We start from the raw sequence: 21347 nt of genomic DNA on the forward strand, positions 1-21347 counted from the left end.
ACTAAGGTCTCATATGTTTCCGACATATGATGATCTGGATTCAGATCTACTTAAAAAATGGGAGGAAAAATTAAAGTCGAATTCAATGAAACTTATGAATATCTTGGTGGAGAATTCTGAGAGGAAAGTTGCTAGGTTACAATCCGAGATTGAAGGATTGGAGAAAGAAGTTAACAAATTGAATTTAAAAGAGGCGACAGAAAAGAACTAAACAATTCTTAATGAAGTGATAATGAAATTTCAGGATGAGATCAAATTAAGGAAAGCAAGAAAAATGAAGAGGGATGAGTTAGATTATCGCAATGGGAGAGTATTTACATTTTCAAGGAAATATGATCACTTAGTTAGGAATTTAGTAACAACATCGGAATCGACAAGTTCCTTAGAATCAGCAACAACTTCTAGAAGCAGTGCGGAAATAAGTACTAGTGATATAGAAGGAACAGATGTGCAGTCAGTGGGGTCAGATACACAGTGGGGTGCTTTTTTACAGGAATTGAAAAGGATAAAGCAGGGCAACTGGGAACAGAGCCAAAAGAGAGGTCGAGGAGGAGGACAAGAAGAGGGAAAAGAGGTAAAGGGAGGCGAACCATGCCTGGGTATGAAAACAAGATCTCGGGACAGGAAGATATAGATTATCAGTCAAGAGAAACAAATAATGTAGTGAATTTATCCAGGAAAGAACTCTCATCAGATATGTTGCAGCTATTAAATAAAGGATTAGGTTTCTGTCTGACATCTAGGGGAGATATTTGTAAGTCTACAATAGATTTGTATAAGTATATTAGGAAACTTGAATTAAGAAAGTACTTTGATGCTCAATTGACTTCAGCAACACAAATACCTAAGAATGTACCAATTCTTAATGAGACAACTATACAGGACGCACATGATACTGTGTTACTGTTATCGATTACGGACTATGAAGAGTATCCAACAACAACCTCTATGGTACTGCAAGATTTGGAGATAGTATTGGATGTTCATGTAACAAGTGGACTTAAACGTAAATCTACTTGGACACCCAGACAAGTGTTGGACAATAATATAGATATCTTTTTTAAATTGGTGTGGCAAGATCTGAACCGGGAAGAGACTAAAAAGAGGACCATTATGAAATCTAATTTGAATTATCATGAACAATTGGCGCAGAAACTGTTTAAATCTGATGAAGAATTAATTATAAAAAGAGCAGACAAAGGAGGAAATACAATGGTGATGAATCGTGTTGACTATGAAAAAGAGATTTATACACAGTTACTGGATACTGCTTGTTATGAGAGTCTCTCTCATAATCCAATGACATGGTTAACTGGTGTGATAAATAGATTACTAAGAAACTGGCGTGATGAAAAGCTATTAGATGAAGATGAGTATTTGTATCTGTGGGTGAATCGTCCACGATATCCTTGTATATACACATTACCAAAAATGCACAAGCAATGTGACTTTCCACTAGGGAGACCAATTGTCTCAGGTATTGGGGGCCCGACCGAGAGACTGAATTTGTGGATATATTTTTGCAACCCTTTGTGTATAATCTTCCATCGTATATCAAAGATACAATACATATACTCAGTATATTATCAGATATCCAGTGGGAGTCAGGTATGATCATGGTGACCTTAGATGTAGTGGCATTATACACTAGTATTCAACATGAATGTGGTATACGAGCTATTGAACATATACTTAACAGAAGATCAGTGAATTTAATGGCACATACACTCATGATAATACAAATGATTGATCTCATTTTGAATCACAACTATTTTCTTTTTAAGAAGGAATGGTACAAACAAAAATGAGGGGTAGCAATGGGGTCGAGATTTTCTCCCTCATATGCGAACCTCTTCATGGGATGGTTTGAAGAAAAATGGGTATGGGGTCCTGAAGCAGTGGAGTGGCAGTCGGATATTCTTTATTGGGGACGGTACATTGACGACATTTTCATGTTATGGACAGGTGATGAAGGAAAACTAATGAGATTTTGTGAATACCTCAATCAGAATGATGTTAACATTAGATTTATAAATAAATTTAGCAAGACCAGTATAGACTTTCTGGATTTAGAATTGTTTGTGGTGGACAATAAGATTGAGAGCAGATTATACCGCAAGCCAACATCCTGCAATACTATATTACATGCGAAGAGTGCACATCCGAAACATCAAATAGAAGCCATCCCTTTTGGAGAGATGGTACGAGCTAGGCGTAATTGCAGTTTGAATAGTGATTTTCAAAAGCGTATTAAGGACATGGGAGGGAGATTTATCAATAGAGGCTATTCGGAGGATGTAGTAATAAGATCACAATGTAAAGCCTCTGAAATATCTAGACACAGGACATTATTATATCATAGTCGTAAAGGTGAGGAGAAGAAAAGTACGGACTCTCGGAAAGTCAGGGTAATCTTAGACTACACTGATAACTCACACAAACTATTGAGGATTATGAAGAGGCATTGGGCTGTACTCAGACAAGATCAAATTCTTCACAAATACAATTGGCAATAAGCCATAAGTAGCATACAGAAAAGGTTGTACACTCAATAATATTCTTAGCCCAAGTTATCTGTCTGATACTATCAAATCTAGTTGGCATGATCTTCACAATTCAGGTTTTTACAAATGTGGCTGCTGTGCCATGTGTAAATGGGCTTGGCAAGCGAAGAAGACTTTTCTGGATGTTAATGGCAGGGAGCATAGTATTAGATCACATTTGAATTGCAATACAAAATTTGTAGTATATATGTTGTCCTGCAAATGTGGAAAGATATATGTGGGCAGCCATTTTCCATCCCTTAAAAGTGAGAATCTCCGAACACTAGAGAGCAATAAAACAGGAGGATGAACGTTATCCAATTGCCCTCCATATGAAAGCGTGTGATAAACAGGGTACCCATAAAGAATTTAAATTTTTTGGTTTTGATTCATGTGCACAAAACCCCCGAGGTGGGAATAGAGAACTGGCTTTACGTAGGAAGGAATCAATGTGGATAATGCGATTGGGGGCAGTGGAATTAGGTCTGAATTCAGATTACGAAATGGAGTACCTTCTGGGTGATGGATAGAACATATAAGATATATTACACTTAGGGACATTGTGAAGGGGAGTAATTAAGGTTTAATTCCATAATTGGGGATGAGCATTACCATTGATTGGAATGGAATGTGCCCTTGTTGGGATTTGAATTGGTACAAATTAAGGGGATAAGCGAGAAAATAACTGGCAAGAATTTAATAAAGGGGGGGTTAAAAATTTGAAGATGAGTAATTTGGAGCAACTGTGGGACAGGGAATCCCTTTGGGTAGGTTTAGCATTTATTTTTATTTTTATTTATTTTATTTTATTACAGTTGTATTTAGAGAAGAAATATATGAGAAATGGGGTATTTACATTTTAAGTATTCAAGCATAAAATTATAACAACAGCCCAAATGATAAGCTTGCTTAAAATATCAACAATCTGAGTTACTCTCTTTGAGAGATAAAACATAGTCTGTAAGTTTCGAATTGTCCGTCCTCTATTAGTCAGAATTTAAATATGGAACACGCCGAAGTTAATTACGGCGTGTCCATATTGCGGGGAGCGCACCAACGATAGTCCGTTTTTTATCTTTGTGGCCGGGTAGTCCGTTGCCCATGTTTACTTTTCTTACTACTTTACCGGCATTGAGAATTACGGCGGGTTTCTTTGGAAGTTCTGGGCGTACTCGCGAGGGCGGTTTAATCAACGACGCTAGTTCTAGCGTAAAGGTAAGGGAAAAGAGGAATAATGGGCCAAGATACTAAAGCGTATTTCACTAATGTAATGGTAAGATTTACTGACAACGAGTCTTCCCAATTATTTAAGTATCTACAAATGTAGCTGTATGAAACATTTGCAAATAGTGACGGTATATGGCAAGTGAAGGGGCAGGAATTTACACTTGAAGGTATGTCATGAGCACAGATTCTCAGTACGATTCGGTGAGGGTTTAAGCACAATATGGACACAACACAGTGGTTTGTAATATCACTAAATGGGTACTATAAATCCAGGCGAAATGGATAAATAGTAATGAGTGGACAAAATACATTATGATATCAGCAGTTACAGCTGGATAACGACAAAATCATTTGGGCACATTCACAGAACAATTTGGTTGAAATATTTGGTTGAAATTTCACGGTTTCCACGTGGAGAGCATGGATTTTGCTAATAATTATAGTAATTTGTAAATATGAATGTTTATTAATGTATATTTTATGTAAATGCCATTTAGGAAGTCCTGAGGAAGTCTAAGGGTACTCCCAAAACGAAACACGTGTTGGCTTGGCGTAATGGACGTTATAACAGATTGAGTATCAGGCAATGGACATAACCTATGGAAATGTGTTAAAGACTTCGTGATGACTTTTGGATGTGAATTGGAACATTACACTCATGTATGACGAACCTGGGAGTTATGACAAGAGAAATTAAAACGAAATTTGCCCTTGAACAATTTGGAAAAGATTCATAATATTTAATTTCAACACTTTGTTGTAGATGAATGCTTGAGAGTTATAACGCAGGCTGCTTCGATGTAATGTTAGTGATAACCATGGTTATCATGTAGGGCTTTAGTGGGGTTGTAGCTCTCCTTTAGCAGCAGCGTTACCATACGTTAGATTTAATTAGTGGGATATAGAGTGCCAAGTACTCTACATCACCCCCCCCCCTTTTAGTTAGCAGCACAAGCAGAAGGATGATCAGATCTAAGAGAATCAGGACCAGATCGAGGGAGACAAGATGCAGGCCAATAGAACCAGAGGGCAGAATAAGCGAGGAAGAGGGGCGCAGTAGCAAGAATACTAGAATGACAAGAGCCAGAAGGACAGTGATCAGAGCAAAGAGGATTAGAAGGATCAGCACCAGTAGGACCAGGAATACACTTAAGAGTGCCAAGGAGACCATAACCATAGGACCGGGCCCAGAGTACCAGGTGGAGCAGAAAAACAAGGCCCTGAGATTAGCAGGCCCAGGGTGAAGACAATTAGGAGGACCAGAACAGCCAGAGCCGGGAAGAATAAGGAGACTGAACCTGGATGTCCAAGAGGACCAGGACCAAAGTGACAAGGCTTAAAAGGACCCAAACAAAAAGAACCAGGCCCAAGAGGGCCCAGACAATTGGGTGAAGAGCCAGAAGGACCATGAGGACAAGGCACAGGGCCAGAAGGACATGAATGGTCCAAAGCAGGAAGACAAGAGCTAAGAGGACAAGGCTTAAGAGGACACGAACACAGAGGCCAAGTTGACCGAAGGGACCAGCAGGACTAGGAACTGATGTCCTGGGAATCAGGTCAGAATGGTAAGAAGAATTAGGAGGACCAGGTGAAATGGGTGAGGGTAAAGAGCATCAGGAAAGAAAAGAAAGAGCTAGGAGAAGGGGGCTAAAAGGACCAGGAATTTATAGGGAGCAGAACCAAGAGGATTGGTGTTACAAAAACTCAAACAAGGAGGGCCAGAAACAAAAGGATCAAGTCTAGTAGGCACAAGATCAGGAAGAGATCACAGACTGTGAGTACCATGAATAGGAAGAACATTGCTTGGCAAACCAGACTGAGAGTGAGGAAGGCTAAGCGAACAGGACCTGAAGAAGAAAAAGGAGATGGGCCGGCAACCAGGGCCAACAGGACCAGGGCTAAGAGGACCAGGGCAATGAAAACCAGTGGTGCCACACCCAAGGGTGAAAGAAAACTCAATTCACAGAGGCCCAGATTATCAGGACCTAATATACCAGGACAAGTAGGACCAGGATGAGGAAGAAAAGTGGGACCAGGACGAGGAAGGCCAGGATGACAGAAGTTTTGATGTCCCAGCTAGGTGGCTAAGAATGGCTAAGAACAGGATAACCTGAAAAAGGAGAATCAGTTTAAAGTAGGCAGGTTTGTCCAAGAATACAACAAGTGGAAGGATAGTGGGAAAGAGTATCATGACATGTTGGAGGGAGACCTGGAGAGCTAATCTGGTCAGGAGTAGATGGACCAGCACCATCAAACCAAGGCACCAGTTGGGGGTGGATTAGGTTGATTGAACGATCAGAATAAGCAGAACCTGGTAAAGGGCTACTGGGACCAGAGAGGTCAGAGACAAGGGACCAGGACCTGAAGTTCCAAATGGTGCAGGAAAACTAGGCTGATGAGGATCAGGGAAGCTAAAGCAGCCAGAGCCACAAGGAGCAATGGGATGAGAACAGGATCAAAATAACCAGGCCATGCCCAAGGGAACCTAATAAGGAGGGCCAGAATACAAGGTACCAGGTGAACCACAAGGAAAGGGACCAGGGCAAAGAGAATCAGGATGACTCAAACCAGGAAGACTAGGAGGGCTATCCCTAAGAGGACCAGAACAACAAGGCTAGGTGGATAGGGACCTAGAAGAGCAGCAGGATCAGGACCGAGAGGCCCAGAAAGGGCTAAAGCAAGGAAGAACCAGGAGCAGGACAAGGAAACCCAGGGTCAAGAAGGACCACAGTCAAAAGCCCCAGATTCAGGAAACCAGTGTGACCATAACTAATAGGAGTAGGGCCATGATGAGCGTCAGAAGAACTAAAACAACACAGAAAAAGAGAACTTGGTACAGGACTAGGAGGAGGACCAACAGCTAAAAGCACCGAAGGTCCAAGAAGTGAAGGAAGAAGACCAAGAGCCGGATGACACCTATGTGAGTTTAGGCCACATGTATTAGGATATCCAGTTGATAAATATTTCTTATTCATACTTGTATTGAACTGGTAAGTATTTCCTGAGAAATCAGAGTATGCAAAGTGAATAAGAAGCCAGGGTTGTTACACTCTGACCCCTGAGCATAGAAGATATTGTCTGATGCTGGCACAGTAACCTGAGAGTGGATCTGAGGACATAGGGACTGAAACTTGATAGGGAAGTTTAAAGGCTGGTGGGTGAAAATGACTGGGTGTGTAAAGGAGGGGAGAAAGGGTTTGAGACACTCAGATAGCTGAAGTCAGGAACAATGGTTAATGGCTTACAAAAGGGTCAAAGGTTTATGGCAATCAAGGTAAGCTGAAGATCATAAAAAGGTTCCAAACAGATTGTCTCACATAGCCCAAAGAAAGATTCTATATGAATGCCAGATCTTTGTGCTGATATTCCATGTGTGTGTTCCGTGTGTGTGTGTATGTAAGGTGAGTATGTAGCAAGGGGCAGATTTACTAAGGTGTCAGTCAAGGCAGAAAAACAACTTGCTGTGCTGCATGACAGGGAGGGAGCAGAAATGCACCATATCTACAAAGATATGACACATTTCTGGTCTCTCCATACAGCACACACAGAAAGAAGAAGTAACGAGGAACAACACAGATGTTTCTCCTACTTGTGCCTCACTTGCGAAGGTGTGCCATTTTGATGTAATCCCAGGTTTAATCACCTTAGTAAATCTGGAATTGCATCAAAACCCATGGATGGATGCAAGGGAATGCCCATGTTCTATCCATGGAACACCTTCTTAAGACAGGTTAAACCAAGGCATAGATTTGCGCTGCCTTGTGTTACTCTATATTTACTAAGTCATGCAAGGCCACACAAGGTGACTTTGCATGGCTCAGTAATCCCATTTAAGGGATTGCATTACCTTTGCAGACTTGCATGATGCAAGGGCAACTCAAGCCCTTAGTGAATCTACCCCTAGTATTGAAGTAAGACCTCTTGTGTGATAAAAATGTTAGTGCATGGACCACTGGGTTGTATTTTGCATGACTTGACATGAGAGGAGATACAGCTTCCCTACACAGTGGGCATGCATAGACTGCATCCCTCCTGTTAAAGGTGTCAAAGTGTATGAGCAAGTCTTTTGTCTGTGTCTGATATCTACTCAGATAGGCAAATGATTACCAAGTGTTAAAATCTCAGGCTTTACTGCGCCCCTATTTTTCATACTTCTGCTTGGAGCCAGTACTATTAGTACTGCTGTGAACACCATTACTTAGGACAAAGACTGTGTATGAGTGACAGCAGGAAAAATATGTGAAAGAGAAATGCCCCAAATCAGTTCTGAAACCTCAACAGTGCATCCACATCCCCTGTATGGAAAATGAGTACTAATGTAATGTGGAACTGTGAAATGATAAGTAGATTATAAAAATGGAGGTAACAAAATGTCTCTGTTAATTAAGTATGTTATTTCCTACAATATTTGTCAATGAATAAAAATATTTATGAGTTTCTTTTCTTCTGTGTCTTTGCTGCCTTTATGTCTTCCTCTGACTTACTGGGGAAATGATATTCAGTTCAATAAATTATAGTCCCAGTCCTTTGCCTGTAGCTTTTCGACAGAATGGCAGACAATGTACGGGCTGTCAATGGAAGTATTTTATACCATCTTCCCAATTTAGAGTAAAACCTGGCTGCAAGGGACAGGAAACCCTAATGACCCTGTCAACCTAGGAAACAACTCCCAGCATGTGGAACCATTAGATTTTTTCTTTTTCAAACACAAAAAGCCTGCTTTGGGAGTTTAGTTTTGAAAAACCAACATTTCCTTAAACATTTACTAGGGGTCCATCATGTCTGACTGTACTGTCCTTCAATTGTTTCACGGGTAGATGGGAACTGCCATGACAGCAGTTCCTGGCAATGTAAAGCAATGTCACAGGGCCAGCAGACAGCTCTGAATTTGCCAGATGTCCCTCAAGATGTCAGAGGTATTCTCCTCTACCATCCTTAAGGAGTTAACTCCATCCTTGAAACTCTAACTGAGGCTCACAGTTTTTCTTACTTCTGTGATGACATTGGAATGAAGCTTCCCAATTATACTGTGTTGGTCACTTGAAAAGGGGTCCTATGCAATTGTTTCTATTTTGGTAAAAACACCCTAAAAATGAGATGACTATGTCACTGTGGTGCAACATTTCCATTTCTGGCTTTTGCTTTAACAAATCATTGTTTTCAGGTGTTTTAGTCTGATTTGTTGAATTGTGCTGAACCAGAATTAGTTATTTCAGAACGCACTTTATTGCTCCAGAAATAGAGGGGTTCTCATAACATGGAGCATTTGTGTAATCCTATGTCTGACCTTTGTACATTGCCATGGTTTTGTGAGTAAGACTGAGTACATAACTTTAGAAGAGTAGACAGCTTTAACTAGTCTTGCAAAGGTTCTAATCATCTTTATCATTATTCACATCTATAGGTAAATGTAAAGGAATAGAAGCATTTGTAGAGCATGAGATGGATCCATAAAGGGGCCTACGTTGCTATGTCTTGGCCCACGGTGTAGTGGAGTGGCATTCTGTGCCATGTCCGTCAAAAACACTTGGGAACATTTAAACATTTGGGTCTGTTAGATGTATAGGTTGCTGCCTACATCTAAGCCAGCTTTAGGACTAAGACCCTCATGTCACGAAATCATAAGACTTATGACCACAAAAGTACTTATCCGTATGCACAAACCCTTTTTAGGAGTTGGACATTTTTAGACTAGTAAAAGGACTTTTGTGATTGCTTTTGAAATGCAAATAGGAGGGTTCATGAAAAGGGTTTCCTCCCTCCCCTTTCAAAATTCAGGAGGAATTTATTGATAGTTCGTGACTGCAATTGCTATTACAAACCATTGATGAGCTAATGGCTCCTGAGTTGGGGTAGTCAATAATTGGCAGAGGAAGGAGTCCCCTTAGTACAGGATGTTGGCAGCCTCAAGGGGGGAAGAAGGTTTCCAAACACTGCCAGCCAAACAAAGCAGAATCTCTACTATTTAGACTGGGACTGATTAAATAGTTAAGTTTTTTGCTGTTTGATGGTTATTGGGCAAAGGGGTCAGAATCTCTCCTGCTTAGCCAGCAGCCAGGTAAATATATTCATTTTTTTCTGCTATTTGCCAGCTGCCAGGAAAATCTGCCAGCAGAATCTCTACTATTCACCAAGCAGCTGGGTAAATATTTACGTTCTCCTGCTCTTTGAACAGCTGCTGGATGAACAGTACAGAATCTCGACTGTTTTACCATCAGCTGGGTAAAGAGTGGAGTTGTTCTGCTATTTGCACAGATGCCAGCTGGACAACACAAAAACTCTTCTATTTAGTTGCAGCCAGGTAAAGATTTAGGTCTTCCTGCTATTTGTTTGGCTGCCAGATGCAGAGCGCAGAATCTATACTATTTAACCAGTGGCTAGGTAGATAGTGAGTTTTTTCTGCTATTTTAACAGCCCCTGGTTGACCATTTCAGAATCTCTACTGTATAACCAGCAATAAGGTAAACAGTGAAGCTTTTCTACTATTTGCTCATCGACGGTCAAACAGTGTAGAATCTCTACTATTTAGCCGGAGGGCAAGTAAATAATGAAGTTTTTCCATTATTTGCACATCCACCAGCAGATCAGTCCAGAATCTCTAGTACTTGGCCAGCGGCTGGGTGAACAGTGACGTTTTTTCTGCTATTTTCACAGCCACCAATCAGAGTGCAGAATGATTATTATTTAACCAGTGGTCAGATAAAAAGTGACGTTTCTGTCCTATTTTCAAGGCCTCCACCAACTAGTAAATAATTTCTACTTTGTAGCCAGCAGCCGATAAATAGCAGAAAAAAAAACAATACTCACCCAGTAGCCAGGTTAATAGACGCTACCTTGGAACAAATTAGACTTTGCATATAATAGAACTATAACAGTTCTTCCTTGTAGACAAGTGTACTTAGAACATATGTACAAAAACACTTTTTAGCTTTAATGCAAATAAAAAAAGGAAGTATGATTCTTATTCGAGCAAAGAAAATGAACTATTGTCTTTGAATTACCGAACCATTTTAATAAAAATAAAAAAGGATCAAAAATATAAAGAAAAAAGCTTTGGAAAAGTAAAGAATTGGCCCTCTGCCCATAACAGTGAAGTGGTCTTTATTTTACTTGGATGTGCACATATGACCGTGGAAAATGCAGTCACTTGCAGTGCAGGAGCGAAAATGTCTGGAGTGCACTAACCCATAATCCCATGCCCTATGCTCTTCTGGATAGAAGAAAATTATGAATGACAGATGAATAGACCAATGTATGAACAAGGGTGGCTCAAAACATCTGTTTACAGTCATAAATGGATGCATTTGTTTTACATATGCATGATTTGTTTTTAAATATTGGTATGTATTATTTATGCTATTTATAACTTGGTGCTTTGTTGCCGAGACCAGATCTAAAAATGGAAAAAATAGCTCGGGAACAGAGGGTTTGGATCGGTCCCTTTACTGATCATCCTCTTTACAGCAGCTGAATATGTCTTTGGAGAGCTGTTGTGTAACTCCGTAGGTTATTCGCACGGTGATTCTCGTCGCTATTCTAAAAATAACGTAGGTAAATTAAATAACTAAGTCATGGAAGCCATTTCCAAATGTGATACTCTCTATAGGCGTGGGGGGATAAGTAATTAATAGTCAGTTTAAAGGAAGAGCTGTGCGATTTACGTAGTGACCCTCTTCATAAGAAAGGGCAGCCGTTGCCATGGAGTGGTTTTAATTGTGAAACGCCTCCTCGCTTGGCTTTAATGTTGAGTCCACTTGCATTAACGATACGGGTCAAAATTGCAACGCCCGTAGGCAGAGGCTTTCTCGCGCCACTCATAATATTGTCACCAAATCAAACGTACAGTACAGGGTTAATGCACTCACACAGAAATGTCGAAAGCTCATGTTGTAGACACACGTGAAGGAGGAGAGCCCACTTTTGAGAAGCCTAAGGTAAGCATATTTACACTGAAACTCCACATCGGCTCTTGGTTTGATTCTGTTTCCTATTCAAATAGATAATGGATCCGATGTATAGGTGGTGGGAAAAAGACTTTTTGTCCGGGATCATAAAATGTGAACGATAAGTGGGAGCAGGTATTTTTAAAATTCTAAATTCTTTGTTCAACCGTTGGCAAAATATCTGCAAGACCAAATTCCTACCCATTTACATGTGCCTGGTGCCATGGACATACCCCAAGGGCATAGTGATCAGGAAACCTGATCTACAGATGAAAACATTTAAACTTCGTGTCTCATTGCTCCACTAGTTAGATCACTCCTTCACTTGAAAGCTTACTGCTGGAAGTTGCGGGATCAAAGAATCTGACAAATTTGAAATGCTTCAAGGCTGACTCAGCCTTCCATCCTTCTAATGTCAGTAAATTGAGTACCGTTACATTTAGACTTAGTTTCATCTGTTATTTATAGTCGTTAGAAATTGCACGGTTTATAAAAAGACAAGTTATCCTCTAAAAAAGATGTGCTGCTAAAAGTCATAAAGACAGTAGATAGATAGAAGATAGTAGACAAAAGTGCCATACATCTGGCCGCGTATATCCCAACAGACTCCTCATATTTATGTTTTCAGCAATATTTCTGGTATATATATTCATCAGAAACCCACTCTTCCAGTCCCCTGTGATGTGCAGAAATAGCAGCAGCTGCAGGTGTCCAGCACCAAGAGCAGTGCACAGCCCCACTCAGACATCGTTCAAAGTCCCTCATTTTATGTACCCATTATCAAGATTAGTATTCAGGTGTTCATTTATTGTATGCAAGCAAATGCTCATGTAATTCCTCATTGCTGGGTTTTGCACTTTTCTTTCCCTATATGTTACTCTTTATCACATAGTGGGTCATTACGACCCTGGCGGTCATGGACCGCCAGGGCCGGGGACCGCGGATGCACCGCCAACAGGCTGGCGGTGCATCCAGGCCAATTCTGACCGCGGCGGTAAAGCTGCGGTCAGAAAAGGGAAACCGGCGGTTACCCGCCGGTTTTCCCCTGGCCTGAGGAATCCTCCATGGCGGCGCTATGGGGATTCCGACCCCCTTACCGCCATCCTGGTTCTGGCGGTTTTGACTGCCAGAACCTGGTTGGCGGTAACGGGTGTCGTGGGGCCCCTGGGGGCCCCTGCAGTGCCCATGCCAATGGCATGGGCACTGCAGGGGCCCCCTAACAGGGCCCCACCACGATTTTCAGTGTCTGCATAGCAGACACTGAAAATCGCGACGGGTGCAACTGCACCCGTCGCACCCTTTCCACTCCGCCGGCTCCATTCGGAGCCGGCATCCTCGTGGAAGGGGGTTTCCCGCTGGGCTGGCGGGCGGCCTTCTGGCGGTCGCTCGCCAGCCCAGCGGGAAACTCAGAATTACCGCGGCGGTCTTTTGACCGTGCAGCGGTATTCTGACGGCGGTACTTTGGCGGGCGGCCTCCGCCGCCCGCCAAAGTCAGAATGAGGCCCATAATGTTCTTTCGCGGGAGACTGGCTTAAGCAGAAAGTGCCTTGTGAACACTTAAAACTGATTTGATGTGGCTACCAGCCATTTTATACACAAAGCAGCCTCCTGCAGTATCACACATTATTTTGATTTTGAAGAGATTTCTTCAAATACAGTTTTCATGCAGACAACCAGTGAAATATACGTTTATAATATGAAGAATTTTCATAAAAGTTTATTAAATTATGTGAAGAAAAATTGCTCGAACTACGTCCAACACTAATGTTTATGGTGTTCTCATTCTATATGTATTTCATCCAAACAAAGAGAGTTTTACATGCACACTCTCAGTAAAGGTGTTGGGGTAGTATTATACAGGCACACTGCCCATTTGAGCTGCATCGTGATGGGAACAAACAGGTACAGTATGTTCTAATAAAGGTAATTTGCTGCCCTCTGGGCAGCCGTGGACTTGCGTCTGCTTGGGGACACTGCATTAGTGAACGGCAGACTATGGGCCTCATTCCAACCCTGGCGGTCTATGACCGCCAGGGTGGAGGTCGCCGGAAGCACCGCCAACAGGCTGGCGGTGCTTCATTTGGCATTCCGACCGCGGCTGTAAAGCCGCGGTCGCCCAGCCGGGTCCGGGCGTTTCCCGCCAGATTACCCCCGGCTGGGAGAATCCTCCATGGCGGCGCTGCAAGCAGCGCCGCCATGGGGATTCCGACCCCCTTCCCGCCAGCCTGTTTCTGGCGGTTTTCACCGCCAGAAACAGGATGGCAGGAACGGGTGTCGTGGGGCCCCTGGGGGCCCCTGCACTGCCCATGCCACTGGCATGGGCAGTGCAGGGGCCCCCTAACAGGGCCCCAGCAAGATTTTCACTGTCTGCATTGCAGACAGTGAAAATCGCGACGGGTGCAACTGCACCCGTCGCACCCCTGCAACACCGCCGGCTCCATTCGTAGCCGGCTTCAATGTTGCAGGGCCTTTCCCGCTGGGCCGGCGGGTGCTCCCTTGGCGGGCGCCCGCCGGCCCAGCGGGAAAGTCAGATTGGCCTCCGCGGTCTTTTGACCACAGAGCGGCCAAATGGCGGTGACCGCCAGGCGGGCGGCGACCGCCGCCCGCCGCGGTCAGAATGACCGCCTATATCTGCTTCAGAACGTGGGGTAGAGATACTGCAGTAGTTGGGTGCAGTGACTGACTGCACCTGTCTCAGGGGGATCCCTGGGGAATTCATGGGTCCATCTTTCCCTTCTTGCAGTGTACGCCCCTTTAGTATCAAGCCAGCACTATGTGTGCACAATGCTATCTGTATTAACCCCTTCGCTGCCAGGCCTTTTCCCCCTCCTGTGCCAGGCCTTTTTTTGCCTATTTGGAATAGTTCTCGCTTAGGCCCTCATAACGTTTTGTCCACATAAGATACCCATGACAAATTTGCGTCCTTTTTTTCCAACATCCTAGGGATTCTAGAGGTAACCAGACTTTGTGGGTTCCCCTGAAGGAGGCCAAGAAATTAGCCAAAATACAATTAAATTTTCATTTTCTTTACAAAAAATGGGGGAAAAAAGGGCTGCAGAAGAAGGCTTGTGTTTTTTATCCCTGAAAATGGCATCAACAAAGGGGTTGCGGTGCTAAAATCACCAGCTTCCCAGCTTTCAGGAACAGGCAGACTTGAATCAGAAAACCCAATTTTTCAACACAATTTTGGCATTTTACTGGGACATACCCCATTTTTACTATTTATTGTGCTTTCAGCTTCTTTCCAGTCAGTGACAGAAATGGGTGTGAAACCAATACTGGATCCCAGAAACCTAAACATTTCTGAAAAGTAGACAACATTCTGAATTCAGCAATGGCTAATGTGTGTAGATCCTACAAGGGTTTCCTGCAGAAAATAACAACTGAAATAAAAAAAAAATTGAAATTGAGGTGAAAAAAACAGCAATTTTTCTGTACGTTTTACTCTGTAACTTTTTCCTGCAATGTCAGATTTTTGAAAGCAATATACCTCTGGTTGTGGGAATATATAGGGCTTGTAGGTCCATCAAGAACCCTAGGTACACAGAGCCAATAAATGAGCTGCACCTTGCAGTGGGTTTTCATTCTATACCGAGTAAACAGCAATTTATTTGCTGAAATATAAAGAGTCTAAAATAGGTGTAAAAAAAAACTTTGTTTTTCCAAAATGGGCACAAGATAAGGTGTTGAGGATCAGAGGTTATTTGCACATCTCTGAATTCTGGGGTGCCCATACTAGCATGTGAATTACAGGGCATATCTCAAATAGACGTCTTTTTTACAAACTGTCTTATATTTGGAAGGAAAAAATGTAGAGAAAGACAAGGGGCAATAACACTTGTTTTGCTATTCTATGTTCCCCCAAGTCTCCCGATAAAACTGGTACCTCACTTGTGTGGGTAGGCTTAGTGCCCACGACAGGAAATGCCCCAAAACACAATGTGGACACATCACATCTTTCCACAGAAAACAGAGGTGTTTTTGCAAAGTGCCTACCTGTGGATTTTGGCCTCTAGCTCTGCCGGCACCTAGGGAAACCTACCAAACCTGTGCATTTTAGAAAACTAGAGACCTAGGAGGAATCCAGGACAGTGTGACTTGTGGGGCTCTCACCAGGTTCTGTTACCCAGAAACCTTTGTAAATCTCAAAATTTGGCTAAAAAAACACTTTTTCCTCACATTTTGGTGACAGAAAGTTCTGGTGTCTGGGAGGAGCCACAAATTTCCTTCCACCCAGCATTCCCCCAAGTCTCCCAATAAAAATGGTACCTCACTTGTGTGGGTAGGCATAGCGCCTGTGACAGGAAATGCTCCAAAACACAACGTGGACACATCACATTTTTCTACAGAAAACAGAGGTGTTTTTTGCAAAGTGCCTACCTGTGGATTTTGGCCTCTAGCTCAGCCGGCACCTAGGGAAACCTACCAAACCTGTGTATTTGAAAACTAGAGGCCTAGGGGAATCAAAGATGGGGTGACTTGTGGGGCTCTCACCAGGTTCTGTTACCCAGAATCCTTTGCAAACCTCAACATTTGGCTAAAAAACCCACTTTTTCCTCACATTTCGGTGACAGAAAGTTCTGGAATCTGAGAGGATCCACAAATGTCCTTCCACCCAGTGTTCCCCCAAGTCTTCCGATCAGAATGGTACCTCACATGTGTGGGTAGGCCCAGTGCCAGCGAAAGGAAATGCCCCAAAACACTATCTGGACACATAAAAATGATCAAATATAAAACTACCTGTTTTTGCGGGGGGCACCTGTGTTTTTGGTCCTGGGCTCAGCAGCCATACAGGGAAACCTACCAAACCCAGACATTTCTGAAAACTAGACACCTGAGGGAGTCCAGGGAGGTGTGACTTGCGTGGATACCCCAGTGTTTTCTTACCCAGAATCCTCAGCAAACCTCAAATTTAGCTAAAAAATCACATTTTTCCCACATTTCTGTGTGGGATCACTGCACCAGGACAAATTTCCTACGACCCAACGTTCCCCTCAATTTTGCTGTAAAAATGATACCTCACTTGTGTGGGTAGGAATAGTGCCCGCGACAGGATATGTTCCAAAACACAACGTGGACACATCACATTTTTCTACAGAAAACAGAGGTGTTTTTTGCAAAGTGCCTAGCTGTAGATTTTGGCCTCCAGCTCAGCGGGTACCTAGGGAAGTGTAATAAAGTGAATCCACACCAGATGAAGATATGTGGTAGGAGGTATTTATTACAGCCTCAACCAACAGCCAGCATATCAACTGTAATGCAGAGAACCCTGCATGCCGTTTTTCTCTTAAATAATCCAAGCTCTTCCTTCTTTGTTGTTGTTGAGGCTGTCCCTTCCTCTGTGTTCCTTTCTCCGCCCAAGCGTCGCCAGTGTAATAAAGTGAATCCACACCAGATGAAGATATGTGGTTGGAGGTATTTATTACAGCCTCAACCAACAGCCAGCATATCAACTGTCATGCAGAGAACCCTGCATGACAGAACCTCAGAACAAGCTGGTTCCATGCCCAGTGTTCTGGCATGGAGCCATGTTACATCATTACACTAGTGTAATAAAGTGAATCCACACCAGATGCAGATATGTGGTAGGAGGTATTTATTACAGCCTCAACCAACAGCCAGCATATCAACTGTCATGCAGAGAACCCTGCATGACAGAACCTCAGAACAAGCTGTTTCCATGCCCAGTGTTCTGGCATGGAGCCATGTTACATCATTACACTTCTTCCTCTTTACATTAGAACAGAAATAACATGAGAACAAAAAACACATTTGAACAGAAAGAAAAAGAGGGTAGAAAGAACTACACAAAATCACGCAAATGTAAAGGAAACCTGCGTGTTCTGACACTCCTACGAGTATTATCAGACCTTAAATCAATGTCAGAGGGAAAACGATAAGAAGTATCATCTCTCCTGTCGGCCACACCACACCCCCCAAAATGTGCTACACGACTATGATTCCAGATGCGACCATCATCCGTCTTGACAGCATTTTTAAACAGCTTAATGATAGTTTTTGGAGAGGTATATTTTGACCAATTTTGACACCCAACAGGAGCTTTGACCTTTACTTTATCTCCAACCTCAAAATTTGTAACTTTCGCATTATTCCTTTTATCAACATAAATCTTCCTTTTGCTTTGCAGAGACACTTCTTTGTCTCTCCATTCCCCAATACCATTGTTTTTCAAACCCTTCCCCGCAACCATCCAGCCAGGACACAAACAAGTATTTGGAGACCTTCCCCTGAGCAGTTCAAGAGGAGTCTTCCCCGTTGATGCATGAGGAGTGTACCTGTAAGCTGTTATACGACCTTGCAGTTCTTTTCTCCAATCTAAACGGTTTACCTTTGCTAATTGTATACTCTCCTTTAAAGTTCTGTTAAATCTCTCCAAAGCACCATTCGCCTCTGGATGATATAACGCAATTTTTTTTATGTACAATTCCACATTTTACAAAATACTCCTCCATCTGAGCAGAACAGAACTGCGGACCATTGTCAGAAAGAATAGAGTTAGGAAAACTCTCGCGTTTGAACACAGATTCTAAAAAACTGATCACAGATTGAGAAGTGATCTCTCTCACCAAACTCACCTCCACCCATCGTGAATACAAATCCAGCAACACCAACAGGTAAGGAGTCTGATGTTCTCCATGCAATGGCCCCACAATATCGATAGCTAATTCATCCCATGGACTTTTTGGTAAACTTCTACAAACCATAGGTGAACATCTTGGTTTGAGTACCTTATCACTAGCTTGACAAGGTGTACACTCCCTAACAGTACGTTCCACCATCAAATCTAATCCAGGTCACCAGAAATCCTGACGGATGCGCTCTTTGGTTTTAGAAATGCCCATATGCACTTCATGAGCCATGTTCACAATGACTTCTCTCAAACTCAATGGGGGAATCATTCTTGTGCCCCTCATTAGAACACCATCAACAACGGCTAACTCATTCGCAACTAACAACCAAGGTTTAACCAGACTTCGAGACTTATGCTGATCCAACAGAGACATCACAGAACACAATTCACTATCCTTTTGCAACTCATCCCTCCATTCATCTTCCTTTACAGCCCCCAGCGTAACATCACAAACTCTTATGCCACACTCAGCATCACATTGATCATTTTCATCCTGAGATTTATCATTCTCTACCACCTCCACCAATCTCGACAGACAGTCTGCCATTACATTTGTCTTTCCCGGAATGTATTCAAACATGAAGTTATACTCCTGTAAGGAAATGACCCATCTCCTGATCCTCGAGGAAATCGAGTCCAAACCCTTCTTCTCAAAAATTTCTTTCAGGGGTTTATGATCAGACCTCACTACGAAAGAAGATCCCCACACAAATTTTTTGAACTTGTTAATGGCCCAGAAAATTGCCAACGCTTCCTTCTCTATAACAGAATAACATATCTCTGCCCCATTCAAGCATCTTGAAGCACAAGCTATTAGCACCTCTTGGCCCTTCCTGATCTGAAAAAGAAGAGCACCCAGCCCCTTTATAATCGCATCAGTAACAATGAAAGTGGGATTCCCAGGTACAAAAGCTTGTAAGTTTGGTGCATTCCTGAGATCATTTTTTACTTGTTTAAATTCTGTACCACACTCTTCCGTCCAAACAAACTCTGCATTCTTACACATCAACTTCCTTAGATTTACTGTCTTATCTGCAAAATTTCGTATAAATTTGTTATAAAATTCTGCCATACCTAAGAATGAAGAAACCCCATCTTTTGTACACGGTTCTTTTAACATTTCGATAGTGTCCACCAAATCCTTTTTAGGACTCACCCCCTGCTGTGAAGTATGATGACCCAAATAGTCCAGTTCAGTGACTCCAAATTTACATTTGCTTCGCCTAAGAGATAACCCAGCATCAAGCATCCTTTTAAGCACAGCATGCACCCTCTCATCATGTTCTCTCACGTTTCTCCCACATATTAATACATCATCCTGGTAGCACTTTACGCCTGAAATGCCTTTAAAAAGATCTTCCATAATCCTCTGGAATACTGAGGCCGCAGAAACCAGCCCAAACGGCATACGCAAAAACTTGAAGGCCCCCATTGGCGTAATAAAAGCCGTTAATTCTTGACACTCTTTACTCAACGGAACCTGATGGTATGCTGATGCCATATCCAGAGTGGTAAAATAGCAAGCACCATCCAACGATGATACTAATTCCTCAATATTGGGAAGTGGGAACTTGTCAACCACCACTTCTTTATTTAAGGCACGAAGATCCACACATAGACGGATTTCATTATTTGGTTTACGTGCCACAACAATGGGAGCTAACCACTCCGTTGCCTCTACAGGCTGTATAACACCAGTGGACAACAATTTATCTATCTCTTTTTGTACGGCGTCTTGGACACAAATTGGAATGCGTCTAACTTTTGCCACAACTGGTACTGCGCCCTGTTTCAACTTAATATGGTGATTGTACCCCTTTAAACACCCCAAGGTGTCACTGAACAATTCACCAAAAGCTCTCACAAACTTATTTTCGTCACCCTCAATAGATTGTACCTGAACAGATGGATGTGCATTAGGATTGAGAATGACACCCAAGCGTGCTTGATGACTCCAGCTCAACAAATTATCACCCCTCTCAGCAACATAAATCCTAGCATCAGTGAACCTACCATTGTACTCAATGCAGTCATCAAAATAACCTAATAACTTAATTTGCAACCCACCATAACCCGTAGGTTTAATATTAGGTTTGAACAGCTTCTTCCTTCCTTGAAAATTCTTCATAAAAAAATCCTTTGAGAGAAACGTGATGTGAGAGCACGAATCAAATTTCATTTTGACTCTAACATCCCCCACCAAAACCCACTCAGAGGGATGTTCCACCTCACTCTCACTAACTTGAAAACTGACTTCCTTTATTTCTGATCTAGAATCTCTCCTATTCCTCATCCTACAATTTTTTCCAAAATGTCCTCTTTTTCCGCAAACATTACAAGTAATCCTATTAGCAGGACACTCACTTGCATTAGCCATGTGTCCAAATCTTCCACATCTGTAGCAATATCCTTGAAAAGGTGTTGCAAACCTGTTGTATTCCCCTGTGTCTTTCCTGCGCTATTTTCTATTACAACACCTTTCTCACGGACACCCTCATACTTTTTTTCCTTCTCATCTTTTTGTATGACTTGACACTCCACTTCTTGTGCTTTTACACTGACCTTGTCTTCTTTATGTGCTTTACTTAGTTCTCCAACACACTTTAACATATGCTCTACCCTTTTTGCAATACTAACAACCTCATCCAACAGTGGCTCGTCCTTTAGCCAGAGTTCTTCCCTCACTTTATCACTGCAACACCTCAGCACAAACTGATCTCTAATCCTTTCTTCTACCAACGCACCAAATTTACAACTTGAAGCCAACTTCCGTAAAGCCGTAATATATTCTTGATCACTCTCCTCTTTCCCTTGCTCCCGCAAACCAAAATGGTACCTTTCCATAATAGTACTAATCTTTGGCAATTAATGTAAATCTAGTTGTCTTGCACATATTTCATATTCATTCAACCCCCTCTGATCAGCTTGCGACAATGGAGGTAGATTTTCCAACACCTCCTGTCCTTCACCCCCTAAACAATG

The sequence above is a fragment of the Pleurodeles waltl genome, chromosome 7 (assembly GCF_031143425.1).
Source record: "Pleurodeles waltl isolate 20211129_DDA chromosome 7, aPleWal1.hap1.20221129, whole genome shotgun sequence".
In the NCBI taxonomy this organism is placed as follows: Eukaryota; Metazoa; Chordata; class Amphibia; order Caudata; family Salamandridae; genus Pleurodeles; species Pleurodeles waltl.